The sequence below is a fragment of the Heterocephalus glaber genome, unplaced genomic scaffold (genome assembly GCF_053883595.1).
Source record: "Heterocephalus glaber isolate CG9 unplaced genomic scaffold, H.glaber_assembly_v1.0 deba00000678, whole genome shotgun sequence".
Classification (NCBI taxonomy): domain Eukaryota; kingdom Metazoa; phylum Chordata; class Mammalia; order Rodentia; family Bathyergidae; genus Heterocephalus; species Heterocephalus glaber.
In genome coordinates this window covers 5,310,817-5,329,562 of record NW_028258157.1, presented here as the reverse complement: position 1 = coordinate 5,329,562, position 18,746 = coordinate 5,310,817, and positions in this window count along the sequence as shown.

The following is an 18,746-nucleotide window of genomic DNA, read 5'->3' as shown; positions in this document are numbered from 1 at the left end:
GGCATTTGGGCTGTTTCCAAGTTTTAGCTATTACAAACTGTGCTGCTATGAACATGAATGCACATATATCACTGTGGTATGATTCTTTTAATTCTTTGGGGAAGATACCCAGTAGGGGAATAGCTGGGTCAAATGGGACCTCTAATCCTAGTGCTTTGAGGTATCTCCATACTGATTTCCACAGTGGTTGTAACAATATGCACTCCCACCAACAAAGGAGAAGGGTTCCTTTCTCTCCACACCCCTGCCAGCATTTGTTATTGGTTGATTTCATGATAGCAGCCATTCTTTCTGGAACTAAGTGGAATCTCAGTGTTGTTTCAATTTACATCTCTGGAATGACCAGTGATGTTGAACAAAAAATGGAATGTATCAAGTACAATATGATGTTTTATATTTACATATATTATGGATTTATTTATTTAAATCAATCAACAAGCCAGACTTAGTGACACACATCTGCAATCCTGCACTTTGGAAAGCTGAGTCAGAAAAATTCTGAGAGAGGCTGTCTCAAAATATAAAAGTGGGCTTGGGCTGTGGCTCAGTGAGAAGGCCCTGGATTCAATCCCTGGTATGGCAAGAAAGAAAATCCATCAACATATTCATGACTTGATCATAGTGACAGACCTGTTTTTAATTTTTAAAGACATTCCCTGAAGGGTATAATAATCTCCCAGACAGTGAGGATCTTTTTTCTCCACATCTTTGACAACACTTGTTTCCTTTGGTGTTTTTAGAATGTGAACTATGTGACTATGTGAACTATGAGGGATGCATGTTCAGAATGAGATATGTTGATGTCTAGTTTGAAACAAGAATTTGGTCACTGGAAGATGTATTTGCTCAATTCCTTTGAAAAATAGCTGTCATCAAAACCACAAAACATGCCCAAGAAGTAAACAAGAAAACCCAATTTAAATAGCAAGAAAATAAGATTAAGGTGAACATTATTCTTCAGGAAAGAAGATCAAGAATTGGGTGACAAATTTGACATGAACAGAAGATATTTGAATTCTTGCAGTGGGCATTAAATTATATGTCAGACCAAGTCTTTGGGAATCAAGAAAGAGGGACAGAGGAGTGTTAAACATGGAGAAACAGAAAGTCAGCACTGAGAAAACAATGAGGCACTGTACAAGGCCAACCTGTGTTCTTCCCACATCTATTTCTTTCATGGCATCCCCTACTGCTCTTCTTTCAATAAATGAGGAAATTAGAAAACATTTTCATATTAGAAAAACACAAAATGAAAACATAAACTGTCAAAATGTAAGAGATGCAGCTAAATTCATGCTTAGAAGGAAATTTATAGCTTTAATTATGTTAAAAATAAAGACTCTCCCATAAGATTGAATTAATTTTCCCCTTTAAAACCTAATTGTGGGTCTGGATGTAGTGGTACAATGGTGACTAGGCTGTGTGAGGCCTAAACTTGGAAGAATAAAAGGCTAAAATATAAAGATTATGTTAAACTCAAGATCATAACAAGAAATATTTCTTGTAGAAGAATTATGTGAAGATAATAGTTTTTTGCTTCTTTAAAAATCATATTGAAGGTGACAGACCCTTGTATCTCTGTGTACAACTAGCATTACTATACTTTTCATATAGCAGAAAGATCATGAAAACATATCCTGAATAAAATATTTTTTAAAAAAGAAAATTGGATTGACACAAAAATAATTGTCCTAATTTTTCTGTAGATATGCAAGAAAATTTTCAAGATAGATGGAGTTTCCTAAGACATTTTATCCCTAAATACATTTTCTTTATATATAATATATATATATAAATGTATAAATTGGTACATTTTAGGTATACATTACATTTACACTTATCATTGGGTGTTTGTACCTGTACATGATGTATCTTGGTTCTTATTTTTTCCCCATTACCTGTGCATCCTTCACCCCCACCACCCTTCCCTATTTACATAGACTTTGTTTCCATTTTATTTTCTTTAACATAATTTCTCCTTTCCTTTCTTCTCTTTCCCCTTCCCCTCCCTCCACACCTCCACCTTTGGACCTTTTCCTATTTCAAATTATCAATTATTCATCTTAATCATTTTCATCCTTATTTACACTTTCAGTTTCTCACACCAGAGATACTATTTGTATTTACACATGTGTGTCCTATTTATTTCACTAAAAGTATCACTCAATATGCATCCATTTAGCTATAAATGACTTTAGTTTTTCATTCTTTATGGCTGAGTAGTACTCCATTTTATTAAAAAAAAAACACATCTTCTTTATCCAGTTTCCAGTTGATGGGCATTTGGGCTGTTTCCAAACCATAGCTATTACAAACTGTGCCGCTATAAACATAGGTGCACATATATCATTGTGGTATGATTCTTTTAATTCTCTGGGGAAGATACCCAGTAGGGGAATAGCTGGGTCAAATGGGACCTCTAGTCCTAGTTCTTTGAGGCATCTCCATACGGATTTCCATAGTGGTTGCAGCAGTTTGCACTCCCACCAACAATGGAAAAGGGTTCCTTTCCCCCACAACCCCACCAGCATTTGTTATTGATTGATTTCTTGATAGCAACCATACTTTGTGGAGTGAGGTGGAATCTCAGTGTTGTCTTCATCTGCATCTCTCGAATGACTGGTGATGTTGAACATTTTTTCATATATTTATTTGCTGTTTTTACTTCTTTGTCTTAGAAATGTCTGTTCATTTCAGATGCCCATTTTTCAATTGGATCTTTGAATTTGGGGGGTCTGATTTTTTTTCAATTCTTTATATATTCTAGATAGTAGACCTTTGTCTGAGGTACAGCTGCTAAAAATTTCTTCCCATATTGTAGGTTGTCTCTTAGCTCTGTTGGTAGTTTCTCTTGCAGTGCAGAAGCTTTTTAATAAAATGAGATCCCAGTTGTTGATTCTTTGTGCTAGCTCCCATGCTACTGAAGTTGTGTTCATAAAGTCTTTTCCTTTGCCAAAGTCATTGAGAGTTCTACCTAACTCATCTTCCAGCAGGTTTACTGTTTCTATCTTGATATTTAGCTCTTTAATCCACTTCAATCTTAGTTTAGTGCATGGTGATAGGTATGGCTCTAGTTTTAATCTTTGGCAGGTGGAAATCCAGTTTTTCCAACACCATTTATTGAACAGGCTATCTTTTCTTCAATGAGGGTGATTGGCTCCTTCATCAAAGATGAGGTGGCTGAGTATGTCTGGAGTGGTTTCTGCATCTTCTAATCTATTCCACTGATCTTTGGGTCTTTTTCTTTGCCAGTACCATGCTGATTTTATCACAGTAGCTTTGTAGTATAGTTTCAAGTTGGGGATTGTGATACCCCCAGTCATGTATCTCTTGCCTAGAATTGCTTTTTATTCTAGGTTTCTTCTGCTTCCAAATGAATTTTTGGATTATTTTCTCTAGTTCTGTGAAGGGTATTGTTGGAATTTCAATCAGTATTGCATTAAATCTATATAGTAGTTTTGGAAGTATGGCCATTTTCACTATATTGATTCTTCCTACCCAGGAACAAGGGATATCTTTCCATTTTCTTCTATCTTCTTCAATCTCCTTCTTCAGAGTGCTGTAGTTTTCAGTGCAGAGGTCTTTTGATTCCTTTGTTAGGTTGATTCCTAGATATTTCATTGTTTTTACATGCTATTGTAAAAGGAATTATTTCCCGAATTTCTCTCTCAATGGGTCTGCTATTTGCATATAAGAAGGTTATTGTTTTTTGAGTGTTGACCTTATATCCAGCTACTCTAGTGAATCTGTCAATTAGGTCTAGAAGGCTTTTGATGGAGTTTTTTGGGTCTTCTATGTAAAGTATCAAATCATCAGCAGATAATGACAGTTTAACCTCTTCCTTTCCTATCTTTATTCCTTTTATTTCTTTCTCTTGTTTAATTGCTATGGCTAATGTTTCCAGAACAATATTGAGCAGGAGTGGTGGTAGTGGGCATCCTTGTCTTGTTCCTGATCTTAGCGTGAAAGTTCTCAGTTTTTGACCATTTAGTATGATGTTGGCTGTTGATTTTTCATAGATAGCCTTAATCAGGTTGAGATAAAGACCTTCTATTCCAATTTTCTGTAGGGTTTTTATCATGAATGGGTGCTGGATTTTCTCACATGCCTTTTCTGCATCTATTGAGATGATCATATGGTTTATGTCCTTGACACTGTTAATATAGGGTATTACATTTATTGATTTGCTTATGTTGAACCATCCTTGCATCCCTGGGATAAATCCGACTTGGTCAGGGTGTATGATCTTCTTGATGACCCTCTGTTTTCTGTTTGACAGTATCTTGTTGAGGATTTTTGCATCTATGTTCATTAGGGAGATTGGCCTGTAGTTCTCTTTTTGGGTTGGGTCTTTCCCTGCTTTTGGAATCAAAGTAACACTTGCTTCCAGGAAAGAATTTGGAAGCCTTGCTTCCAGTTCAATTTCCTTGATGAGTTTAAAGAGTAATGGTGATAGTTCTTCTTTAAATGTCCTGTAGAATTCAGCAGTGAAGCCATCAGGACCTGGGCTTTTCTTTGTTGGTAAAGTTTTTATTACATTTTCAATTTCACTCATTGTAATTGAGGTGTTTAGAATTTCTATATCTTCTTCATTTAACTTTGGCAATTCATATGTATCTAGGAATCTGCCCATTTCTTCTGTGTTTTCCATTTTATTACAGTACAGGTTGTCAAAGTAGGTATTGATGATCCTCTGAATTTCTGCTTGATCTGTTGTGGCTTCACCTTTTTCTTTCTTAATTGCATGTATTTGAGCCTTTTCTTTCCTTTTTTTGGATAAGATTAGCTAAAGGTTTATTGATTTTATTTATTCTTTCAAAAAACCAGCTCTTCAATTGATTGATTTTTTGTATTGTTCTCTTAGTCTCCATTGCATTGACTTCTGCCCTGATCTGTATAATTGCCTTTCTTGTATGAGCTTTCTGTTTGTTATGCTCTTCTTTTTGTAGGATCTTGAGGTTCTGCATTAGGTTATTTAACTGAGTTCTCTCTGTTTTCCTAATATGGACATTCACTGCTATGAATTTCCCATGTAGAACTGCTTTCATTGATTCCCACAGATTCCTGTATGTTGTACTGGCATTATCATTTACTTGTAGAAACTGTCTAATTTCTTCTTTAATTTCCTCTGAGACCCACTGCTTGTTCAGGAGGGTGTTATTCAATTTCCATGTGTTTGTAGGAGTTTTGCGGTTTCTTATGTTATTGACCTCCAATTTTTTTGCCCTATGGTCTGATAATATACAGGGGATAACTTGAATTCTTTTACATTTACTTAGATTTGCCCTTTGAGCTACCATGTGTTCTATTTTGGAGAATGACCCATGTGCAGCTGAAAAGAATGTGTATTCTGATTTTGAGGGGTGGAGCAATCTATAAACATCTATTAAGTCCATTTGTTCAAAAGCTTGGTTCAGTTCTAGAATTTCATTGTTAATTTTTTTCTTAGATGATCTGTGTATTTGTGATAGAGGGGTGTTGAGGTCCCCCACTACAATTGTGCTATTGTTTATTTGGCTTTTCATGTCCATTAATATTTGTTTTGTATAGTTGGGGCCATTCATATTTGGTGCATAAATATTTAGGATTGTCATCTCTTCCTCTTAGATTGTTCCCTTCATAAGGATGTAGTGACCATCTTTGTCTCTCTTAATTAGTTTTGGTTTGAAATCTATTTTGTCTGCAAATAAGATTGCTACCCCTGCTTTTTTCTGGGATCCTGTCATGTGGAGAACAGTTTTCCATCCTTTTACTTTCACTCTATGAATTTCTGTTTGAGTTAGGTGTGTTTCTTGTATACAGCATATTGCTGGGTTTTGCTTCTTAATCCATTCTGTCAGTCTGTTTCTTTTGATTGGCAAATTGAGGCCATTAACATTGATAGTTATAACTGAGAGATATTAACTCATTCTCACCATGATGTTTTATTGTTGTTGGCTCTTTTCTTATTTTTCCCCCTTTCCCTTTAGTGGCTTACCTTGCATGGTGTCTTCTCTCTGTTGGTCCTCATGGAGTTGTGACCTTCATTGTCTTTTTCTAGGATATTGCATAACATTGTTTGGAGTGCCGGTTTGGTGTTCATGAAATTTCTCAGGTGTTCTTTGTCATGAAAGTATCTAATTTCCCCATCGATTTTGAAAGATAATTTTGCTGGATACAACAGTCTAGGTTGGAAGTTATTTTCTTTTAGGGCTTGAAATACTTCACTCCAGGCTCTCCTTGATTTGAGGATTTGTGTTGAGAAATCTGCTGTGATTCTGATGGGCTTTCCTTTGTAGGTGATTTGTTTCTTTTCTCTAATTGCCTGTAGAATTTTGTTCTTCTGTTGGGTTTCTGGGATCTTGACTATTATATGTCTAGGTGTAGACTTTTTTATCGTGGCTGGGTGGAGTTCTATATGCTTCACTTATCTGTGTGTCCAATTCTCCACCTCTGTCTGGGAAGTTTTCTACTAGTCTGTGAACTGCTTTTTTATGTCTATTGTACTTTCTCCTGTTTGTTAGTGGACTCCTATCAGTCTTATGTTATTCTTCTTTGCATCATCTAGCAGCTGTTGGATTGATTTCTCATGGTCCCTTACTATCTCTAAGAAATCACTGTTTTCATGGTCCTTAACAGCTATCCTATCTTCTATATCTGATATTCTGTCTTCAGATTCTCTTAATCTGCTCTGAATGCTTTCAATGGAGTTTTTAATATCCTGAATATCTGTTTGAATCTGTTTCATGGATTCCATTTCTTTCTTATGTTGGAGGATCATGGTTTCCATTTCTTTCTTATGCTGGGCATCATAGCTTCCAGCATGTTTCTGATCTCATCTATTTTCTTGTCTGTTTCTTCTCTAGAGCCTCTAATCATGTCTTTCACTCTACTCATCATCTCTGTATTTATCTGGGAGATTATTTCTGTTTTGAATTTTTCTAGAGCCTCATGCATCTGCTTTGTTTCTTCCTGTGCTATCAGTTCAGGGTGTCCAGGTGGTTGATTATCCAACTTTTCCACCTCATTTCCCCCAGCATTTCCTTTTTGTGGTGTGGAATCCTGTGTTTGTGCCTTGCTTAAATGTCTTCTCATTTTTGCTTTTGGTACTGTCCTTGGTGTAATTCCTGTGTTGATATTTCAAAATTACTTAATGCAGGTATCTTTACTACTTGTGTTTAAAACCCTTGTGGAATGATTCCTTTTCAGAGGTGTCTTCCAGATATGGCTTGTGTTTAGGTTTTGAGGCTCTAATGACTCTGAGGCTATTTTATTTTCCTTATACCAGGAAGGAAAACTGATTAGATCAATCACAACATGTTAGGCCAAATGTTACAATCAGCAATACCATCACATCAAAAGCAGCTTAGAAAATGACAATTTGTGGTAGTTATTAATCTATCACATTTAACTATGTGAAGTATATTCCCCTGTGCCTCTGTAGTGTGGCACCAGGTAGCAGAAGAGCTGGAAGGTGGGGGGCAGCATGAGGGGAATGGAATTGGGCCTTGCAGGCGCCTATGCAGCTAAGCAGAGCACCGGATGAAGGCGAGGCTCCAAGCCACTCCTGGGACCTCACCATGCCATGGGCAGGAACCTGAACACAGCCAAGGAGCCTCAGGCCACTTAGCCCACCTGTGGAGACCCTAAATACATTTTCCACAACAGTTACCAAAATTTGTTTCATTTTATTGGAGCAGAATGTTAGAGGGAAGTATGTCCACAGGTAACTTCTATAGTGTCTCTTGCCAAGAAATGTCCACTGAGGCTTATGATCTCTTTAAGAACAAATCCCCCAGCTTTATAAGAGAGCTTCCTTAACTATTTTAAAAATAGATTTCCACTTCTGAATACTTTAAGATCCTTCAAGTAAAATAAATGAATAACCATTAATTACTTATGCATTATATGCAGTACATATGCATTAAGTACATATGCAGGGAGGGTTTCAATCCTTGTCCCCAAGTAACACTGAATTCTGATAAAAAGAAAATATCAAAATTCCTTTTTGCAAGGGATAATACTACAAAATATCAATATTTACTTTGTGTGTGTGTTGGGAATTGAACTTAGCGACTTCAAACTCTATCCCAGCACCCCTTCCCCCCTTTTTTGGTGATTTTGTTTGTTTTCTTTTGTTTATTTTCAAATTTGGGGATAGGGTCTTGCTAAGGCACTAAATTGCCCAGGGTAGGCTCCAATTTGTAATCCTCCTGCCTCCTTAGCACTCCCAGAGTGTTAAAATTACAGGAGTGTGTCACCACACCCAGCTCAACATTGATATAAGGTAAGTGTCTCATCTGGGTGGGAATGATCCAATTGATTCAATCTTTGCACAGGTCCCTGCATATTATGACCTCTTTATGCAAAGTTTCATATTAGAAAATATGTAATGTAAATACACTGGCACTTTTTAAAAACAATTTACAACAATGAAGAACGTTGAAAGTAATCTAGGAGTACTGTTTTCACTTGTGGGCATTTATATTAAATAAATGAGTGCTGGTATAAAATTCTTAAAGGCATTATCAGATTCAAGCCAGAATTTGAGTAATTTAAGGAAATAGAAGGGGAGAATATTTAGTCCTTTTGAGACCTCCTACAGGAGAATAAGGACATTGTTAATATTTGGACCTGAGGAAAAAGTGTATAGCAGATATAGACCCACAATAAAACCCAGCACTGCTTTTCTTGAAAACATGCAGCCCAGCAGGAAGTGCTGCACTTCAGAGAGTGTGGTCACACTCCTGGCTTAATAAATTAGCTGTCACAGGAAGATCAGTAAGGGGACTTCTGCATATCAAGGCTGTGCCTACACAGTATACATATTCACAGTTGACAGTGTGCGGGGTCTGGTTTTTTGATTTCATAGCCTGTGTTCTACTATACCAGTGTTTTTCAAACTTTGCAGTTACTTAACTCAGATCACACAAGTACACATATACTCACACTTGTAATGGAAATAAATGAAATAAATTGATAAAATAATGTAACTGTTAAAATGCACAGTACATTTCACCATTTGGAAAGTACAATTATACATTATACTGTGCTGCTGAAGACTGATGCCTTCAGTGGCCTTTTACCTCTAAGTTTTGTGTTCAGTCCCTGTCTTGGTTTTGAACCTCTGAGTATACATTTCAATAATCATTTCTTTTCATGTGTATGTGTCCCTTTACAACTAAACTTTAAACTGGCAAAAGTCAGCTGAGGCTTTGGGGAACAGATCTAAAAAGCAGTGATGTATGACTTTTTTTGCAAATCAGACCAACCCATATGGATGGAGCACAAGGAGTACTGAACTTACCTAAATCAACTCATAACCCTCCCCAGAATGTGATGAGAGCTGAACCACAGTGGATGACATGAATATCTGGGGTAAGTCACCATGGGTATTTCTTGGGCATTCTTTGGAATAACTAATTCATCCATTTTATTTTTAATGTAAGATCAACTGTGAGTTTCCCTTTACCCACTCATTATTCTGTAAAAAGTTGCTATCTTGCATCTCGGGTAAAATATAGAGATTAGTATGATGTTTTTAATACTTTTGGGAAGATACCAAAAAGGGGAATAACTGGGTCAAATGGAAACTCTAGTTTTAGTTTTTTGAGGAATCTCCAGACTGATTTCCACAGTGGTTGCACCAGCCTACACTCCCACCAACAGTGGAGAAGGGTTCCTTTTTCCTCACAGCCCTGCTAGCATCTGTTGTTGGTTTATTTCTTGATAGGAGCCATTCTTCATGAAGTGAGACGGAATCTCACCATTGGTTTAATTTGCATGTCTCAAATGAACAGCAATGTTGAGTAGTTTTTCATATATTTATTTGCCATTTTTACTTCTTTATATGAGAAGTATCTATTCATTTCTAATCCCCATTTTTACATTAGGTCTTTAAATTGAGGAGGTCTGATTTTTTTCAGTTCTTTATATATTCTAGATATTAGTCCTTTGTCTGAGGAACAGCTGGCAAAAAATTTTCCCACTTTGTGGCTTATCCCTTTGCTCTGTTGATGATTTCTTTTTCTGTGCAAAAGCTTTTTAATAAGATAAGAACCCAGTTCTTAATTCTTTGTAATATTTCCTGGGAGGTGAGGGTTTTGTTCAAGTCTTTGTCTATACTTATGTCTTCAAGATTTCTACCTTTTCTCTCTTCCAGTAGATTTAGTGTTTCTGTTTCAATATTTAGATCTTTGATCTATTTTGATTTTAGTTTAGTGCATGGTGCGAGACATGGGTCTAGTTTTAGTCTCTGGCATCGAGAATGTCAGTTTTTACAGCACCATTTATTAAAGATGCTATCTTTCTTCCAGTGGAGTTGTTTGGCCCCTTTGTCAAAGATAAAGTGGTTGAGTGTGTTTGGATTGCTTCTGCATCTTCTAATCTGTTCCTTTGATCCTTGATCTGTTTTTTGCCAGTACCATGCTGTTTTTATCACAGTAGCTGTGTAGTATAATTTTGAGTCAAGGTATGATGTCCCCCTGCCTTGCCTTTGTTGCCCAGGGATGTTTTTGCTATTCTAGGTCTCTTCTGGTTCCAAATAAATTTTAGGATTGTTTTCTCTAATTCTGTGAGATTTGCTATTCATTTTTTGATTGGGATTGCATTAAATCTATAACAATTTGGGGAGTATGGCCATTTTCAGTTTGTTGGTTCTTCTTACCCAAGAGCAAGAGATATCCATTTTCTGATATCTTCTTTGATCTACCTTTTCAGAGTACTGTAGTTTTAATGTAAATATCTTTTACTTTCTTTGTTAGAATAATTCCTAAGTATTTCATTTTTTGAAGCTGTTGTGAAAGATGTGGTTTCCCTAGTTTCTCTCTCGATGAGTTTGTTATTTGTGCACAGGAATTCTATGGATTTTTGAGTATTGACTTTTTTTCCAGCTACATAAATGAATATGGTTATTGAACATATGCAAATCAATAAATGTATTACACCATATCAACAGAGCCAAGGATAAAAATCATACAATTAACTCAATACACATTGAAAAGGCATTTGACAAAGTCCAACACCCATTCATGATAAAAATCCTACAGAATATTGTAATAGATGGTCTTTATCTCAATCTGATAAAAGATGTCTATGACAAACCAATATCTAACATCATACTAGATGGTCAAAAACTGAAAGCTTTCACCCTAAAAATAGAGAAGAAAACAAGAATTTCCACTATCACCACTCCTGTTCAGTATAATTCTGGAAACATTACCCAGAGCAATTAGACAAAAGAAAGAAATTTTTTTAATATAGAAAGGAAAAAAGTAGCTAAATTACCATTATTTGCAGATGACATGATACTCTACATAGAAGACCCAAAAACTCCACCAAAAGACTTCTAGATGTACAGAAAATTTTCAATCTGATATAATCCCATTTGTTGATTCTTGCTGTGATTGTGTGATTGGGGTTCTGTTTAGAAAATCCTTTCCTATTCCTATGCCTTCAACTGTTTACTTGTTTTGTCTTCGAGTAGGTTTAATATTTCTATTTTAATGTTTATATTTTTATTCATTTTGATTTTAATTTAGTATATGTGAGAGATAAGAGTCCAGTTTCATTCCTCTGTAAATTAAAAACTAGTTTTGCCAACATCACTTGTTCAATAAGCTGTCTCTACTCCAACCCGTGCATTTGGCTCCTTTGTCAATAATCAGATAATTGAATGTGTCTGTATCTTCTGATTCTGTTCTATTGATCCATGTGTTTGTTTTTATTCCACTCCCATGCCTTTTTAAAATCATTATTGTTTTGTAGTATAGTTTGAAGTTGAGCATTGCTATTCTGCCCACTCTGCTGTTTTTGCTCAGAATTACCTTTGCTATTCTGGGTCTCTTCTGGATTCATATGAATTTTAGGATTATTTTCTCTAAATCTGAAAAGTATGCTGTTGGTATTTTGATTAGGACTGCACTACATCTGTATAACAGTTTTGGATATATGGCCATTTTGATAATATTGGTTCTGCTTATCCAAGAGCAGGGGACAACTTTACATTTTTTGATTCCCTCTTCAATCTCCCTCTTCAAGGTAGTGCAGTTTTCCTTGTAGAACTCTTTCACTTCCTTGGTTAGATTAATTCCTAGATATTTCATGTTTCTTTAAGTTACTGTGGAATGTATTGTTTTCATAATATCTTTCTCATCCCATTCCTTGTTGGTGTACACAAATGCTAATGATTTTTTTGTGTTGATCTTGTATCCTGCTACTTTGCTGAAGTTGGTCATTAATCCTAAGAGCTTTTTGGTAGAACTCTTTGGGTCTTTTATGTAGAGTGTTGTGTTTGTGAAAAGACTTTTCTGTGTCTATCGATATGGTCATATGGGTTTTTACTTTGCTCCTGTTTATGTGATGTATTACATTTATTGACATGCATATATTGAACCATCCTTGTACCTCTGGAATGAAACCTACTTGATCATCAAGTATCATCTTCCTCCTAATGTGCTGTATTCTATTTGCTAATACTTTTTGAGGATTCTTCACCTATGTTCATTAAAGAGATTGGCTATAGCTCTCTTTTTCAGGTGGGCCTTTGTCTGTTTTGGGGATCAGAGTGATACTAGTTTTCATAAATGAATTTTTTTTGGCACCTAGGATCAAACTCAGAACCTTGAGCTTGCAAGGCAGGTGTGGCACCACTGAGCTAAATCCCTGGCCCTCTTTTTTCTCTTTTCTTGTTTTTCTTTTTTTGAGAAGTGGTTACTATGTTTTGGGGACTAGAGAACTGAGGAGTTTGTAGTATATATGGAGGATTTCTAGTAGTATGTTGCCTCTTCATGAATGCTTTGCAGCTTTTTCTGTCCAATGCTAGTATTTACACCTTCCATTATTCACTTTAAGTGATTTTGACTCTGTCCCTATGTTTTGCTGAGAGAAATGCTTCTAATCATAGCAGCATCCACAGATTCAATCTTATAACACTTTCATATGATAGTCCTTGCTAATCTTTATCTATTCTCTAGGTACACTATAATAGTTTATTATTTGTGGTTACTCTACAGTGAGGTAGGTGAGATGGGGTGGAGAATTCAAGGTGATTGGATGAATAGTGGTTTGATGAGTAAGGGGGAAGTTTGAACTGTAGAATAGTTCTTCTCATCTAGAAGAAAAGATTGATATGGTGTCTGATTTTATTGGAGTATTTTTAGTTGAGTTGAAGGATTAGTATTGAAAGTTTAAAGAAGATATTTGGGGGGCAAGGGCAAGATATGGGAAAAAGGGGGCTCGCTTTGATTGATGAAAGCTATGTGGTTATCAGAACTTGCTGATAGGATAATAAGCTGGTCAGGGTATGGAAGAGCCAAAGGCTTATGGTGGGGAGGATTGAGGAATAATACTAGAGAAGACATGAGTGACTGTGAGGAAACTAAGTATGATGACTTTAAAAACTTGGGAGGAGGTGTTTGTGTGTTTGGAGAAAGTATAAATAAAGGGGCTGAGGATTTAGCTCAGTGGTGTGGCCACCTGCCTCACAAGCACAAGGTCATGAGTTCGATCCCTGGTGCCAAAAAAAAAGTATAAATAAATATGTTAATAATATTGTCTCAGGGGTTTGAGGTGAAGAGACTAGATAAAGAGCTGAGATGAGGGATAGAACCTAGACACATTAAATCAGAGCACATGAAGAAACAAATATACAAGAGTTACAACCTGATAAACACATGAAAGCATAAAAAATATAACATGTCCCCACATTACTAAATAAATTTAAAAAATACAAAAACTTAAATCAATAAGATGTCCAATGGGACAAAGGTTAGATATTCCAAAGAGACATTGTGTATGTGATTCCCAGATCACTTCTTTGCCAGACAGTCTGATTGCTCACATCCTAATAACTCTTCTTTCCCCTCCACTGCAATACTGAAGTTGACTCAAACTCAGGACTTCTTTACGTCAGGTTGCAGGCATTCTTGAAGAGTCTGATGCACTCCAAGTTCTTGGGTTAGGAACTCTTGCTGTCCCTGTCCCTGGGTGTGATGATGGATTCAGCAGAAAAGTTCACTGGCACTAAATTGTCCACTAAGTCAGGATTATTCCTATGCAATTAATTAAACTAGAGCAGTAATAGGCTAATCTATTACAGTGTTATCTATCAGGGCTAGTTGAGAAATAACATATTTCCCCCTTTGGGTCTCCTTTTAGCCTAGAGAAGAAATCTACAGCTATAGTGTAAGGATCATAACAATCCAAGTCTTGACTGGCAGTTAATATGCATTCAATGTGATGGCTGTGTCTCCCCTACTGATGAAAAGCAGCATTCAACAGTAATTTTATAGAATCAGTTATCTAGAGCACAGGGAGTTGGAGATGAGTAATGCCAGAATGGGGAAGAGAAAAAGAAAAAAGAGGAAAAATATTTTCATTTTAAGTACTCTGCTCAGTGGCAAAAGGACTAACAGGGAAATTGGAATGGGAAAAGATACTATGATTGATATAATATTAGAGAAAATGTTTAAGGGCAACAATTGAAAAGGTGGAAAGGATAAAAAAGCAAAACTGAGAATAAATTAAACATAAGGGAAAGAGGTCAGGTGAAAAGATATGGGCAAAAGTAGGAGGGATATTAATGGACAAGGGAGAATTCCCTTACCCTCTACAGACTACAGTGGGAGAACAAAAAGGCACGAGTAAGTGAAGCAAACATACACAGACATGCTTATAAAAGAAAACAGTGTAAAATAATGGACTAAATGTGTGTGTGTGTGGGGGGGGATTCACAGAAGGAGGAAAGCAAAAAAGGGTAAAGAAAATTTAAAAATATTTAAGAAGTAAAAATGAAAAAATAATACAATGAAATAAAAATAGTAAAAGAAAGTTTTCTATTGTTTTGAACATGTGGCTCCTTTCCTCAGGCTAGCATTAAGGAGTAAAACTGTCAAGGCCAGAGATCTCTCCTCTGAAGCTTGCTCTATTTCTTATCACTTAATCCTACTTTGTTAGTTCCCGTGCACCCCTCTGCTCACTTTGGCTCCTCTCCAAGTTGTTGTTTTCCAGACTCTAGACACTTTGTCCTAGAGAAGCTGAGTTGCTGTCACTCACTGCTCTACCATTTTGTCCCAATCTAAATTCACTTCTGACTGAGACAGTGTATAAGAGTTGGGGCAAACCATAAATTAATCAAAGAGCTTTGACAGCTGAGGAATGAGATGTATATAGATAGCACTTTGCAGTATTTCCATTGCAAATATTCTGAAGGAGCCAGAGCACAGGGAGCTCTGCACTTTCTACTCACTTTCATTTTTTGTGAAGCTAATATTTTGAAAAATAGAGAAAGAAAAGACTGGAAGAATATATGACAAGAAATAATCTATGTGTGTGCTGTCTACAAGATGTTTAGCTTAGATTAAGTTATTCCATTCAAACTGTTAGTGGATATGTCAATATTAGACAATATGAAAGACAAGAAAAACATTGTTTTCTAGACAAAGAATGACAATTTATTGTGATAAAATCAATTAATCCATAAGGAAATATGATAGCCATAATTGTGTGTAATCCAATAACTGTTTCCCAAATTACAAGAAGTGAAAACTAACAGAACTGATTGAGGCAATAGATCATTCCACAATAATATTTTAATACCCTGCTTTCAATAATGGGTATACCAATTAGACAAAATATCAAAAAAGGAAGTACAAACTGTGACGGCATTATAAACAAAGTAGATCTCACATACAACTATGGAATCCTCCACCCAACAATAGCAGAATGAATATATTTCTTACTCTATGTGAACATTACACAAGATAGACCATAAATAAGTCTACAGAACAAGTTATCATAGTTTAAATTATATGAGCTATGTCTTCTAATCACCATGGAATTAGAAATCAATATTAGATAAATACTATTTTGATATATGCAATGTTTATATATGTAAGATTTAAAAAAACACAATCTAAACAATAAATATCTAAGAATAAATAACAAAATTACCATATATTTGGGAATGGAACTATTAATTTGTATTAATATTACCAAATGCAGCAAAAATGATAGAGCTATGTTTAAAACAAGCAAAACTCTCATTATTGACTTGTCAGTATCTCTGAAATAAAAGTGTGTGTATGTAGAAATCCAAGGATATAATGATGTGTCCAACATGGTTCCAACTTTTGAAACTAGTACTGTAATAAAATTAACATTCTAGGGAAATGCTGTTGAAGCAAAATAAAAAGAAAACAATCTGAGAGACTGGGTGTACATTTACATTGGGTACTCCTTCTTAGGTATTATTTAAGGTTAAACCTGAAGGACAGGAAGGAACCAGACCATGACAAAATTAGAAGAAAATTTTAGGCAAAAACAAAAAGCTAATTCAAAATCCCTGAAGAAATGATGTTGGTCTGTTTCTACTGAGAGTTTCATCAGGAATGCTCCTATCAAAAATTAGCACACTGCAACTAACAGATCTGGAAGAAGTTCAGCAAAGGAGACAGTCACAAGGCATGGGAAGGAATGCTAATAAAGTATTTCCACATGTGCATGATGTGCAGACATCTCTGGAGCTAGCATTAGTGGGGAGCTGTGTACAATCCAAGGCCTGAGGTAGCAAAGGGAGGAAGTCATATGAGAATGAGGTCCAGAGAGCCTGTCTGCACATGACACCCTCTGGGACCTGTGAGCAGCACAGGCAGTTGGTGTACCCCAGCATGGGGGACACATTCACGTCCACCAGTCCCCGAGTGTCCAGTGAAGCCTCTCATCTCACCTGGTGATTCCTATCAGACAAACTCCACTAGAAACAAGATCAGAATTACACTGGATTCAGCCTCTAGGCACAATCCATGGTAAAAGTGTACATTATGGGGTAGACAGTGAATCTAGGACAGGAAGAGTAGAGTAGAAAATCCCAAAAATATGTCTTAGAGAAAAATAATATAGGTAGTTACCTGTAGAGGAGAGGGACTATGGTCCAAGGAAATGTGGTGTCAGAGGGAAAACTTTCCATCTGTTCCTCTTGTTTGATATATTTGAATTTTTCAAAACAAGGTACTTGTGGAGAGTACACACAATTTAAAATCTTCTCCTCACATCTGACTAATACTATCGAGTGTGTGGGTGACACAGTCAGAGACAACCATGGGGCCAGAGGACACATACCTGGGCCCTTAACTCATTACTTATCAGACACATGATTTGTTCTTTTCTGACATGAGGACAAAGCAACGTTTTCTAAAACACATGACTCTTTACTTGGGGCTACAAATGCCCAGATTGTAACTAAAAGCAGAACAGACTTGATCTTCATTTTGTAAAGCCCTCACTCAAATCCTTCTCAGCTTCACACAGAGGCACGTTAGTCACTTACAGAGTGGATCTGAAAGTTGGTAAAGCAAGGATTGTTAGCACGGAATTTAACTAGCCTATCTCAATACCCTTCAAGACTGAAGATACCATGATGAGAAATTTACAGGCACATCCAGCTATGCCCAGCATCTCCATTTCCCTAAACCCATGGTCACCCACATTCCAAGCAAAGCCTCACATGACTGGGACGGATTCTTCCTATGGGTCCCAAATTCCTGCTCAGCTACAAAGATTCAACTTGAATTACAAATCCACAACTAAAATAATATGACTGGCCCAGCCGGCCTACCGGAGCTAATCCTGAAAAGTTGGGCTCCTGCATTTGTGGGTGTGTTAGGCCAAATCTCTGCATCAGAGTGTGCTCCCTTCAGCTACTTAAACTGGAGGCTTTTTGTATCTTCTCTCTCACTTTTGTTATGGTTTAGATCTAAAATATCCCTCCAGTATTATCCTGTGTTCAGAGTTGGATTTTTGAAGGGGATTGGATCATGGGGCACTCTGGTCTTCACTGGATCAGTCCACTGATGAGTTTATTGCTGGGTGAGCTGTTGGTGGGTCGCAGGGTTGTGACCTGGAAGGGTGTGATTGTCCCCAACTCCCTCTGTCTTTCTCTTTCTGCTTCCTGACTACCACTGGGTGAGCAGATTTCTTCCACTATGTCCTCCCACTATGCCATTTCTCCCTTGGAACCAGCCAAACATGAAACTGGGCTAAAATAAACCTCTCCTTCTTTTCATTGCAAGTATCAAGTATTTTGTCCCAGTAACAGAAAAATAACTAATACACTTTCCAATTAAAATTTTTTTCCTGTAAATTTGTGCTCTAATTCCAATTTTCATTACCATTAACCCAAGGACCCACATTAGTCAGGGATGAGATGTGGGTGATGGGAGGTCGAGAAAGAAAACATCACTTCATCATTCTCTTATAGATACATTGAATATTTGAATGCTTTTAAGTATCACTTGATTCCATTTTATTGGAATGGTCATGTTTTTATATTAATCTTTTTCTCTCTAATTTATTTTTGTACCCCTTCATTGTTATGACTAGAGATAATTCACATATGTGAGATAGTCTAAGAACATATTCATGAAAAAATTTCATTTAAATTTTCTAGAATCATTTATTCAAAAATACTCATTTTTGATTGTATGCTTTTTTATGCTGGTATCTAATGTGCTGGAAAACTGAACTAGTTTGTTTCAAAGTGTATCTAACAGCAGAGAGATTTGCTTCCCAGTTAGTTCCGGAGGTAACTAATTATGCATGAGAAGCATGTGCAGGGGGATTTTGTTCCCAAAGAGCCTTCCCTGGTGACTCATCTGAGGGAAGGACACATGACAGCCTGTGTGAAGATGATGCCCCAGAGGCAGCATGCAAATTGCAGACCTCAGAGCTTGCTTGGCATTTTACAGTGCCTTCCTAACCTTCCTTCTCTT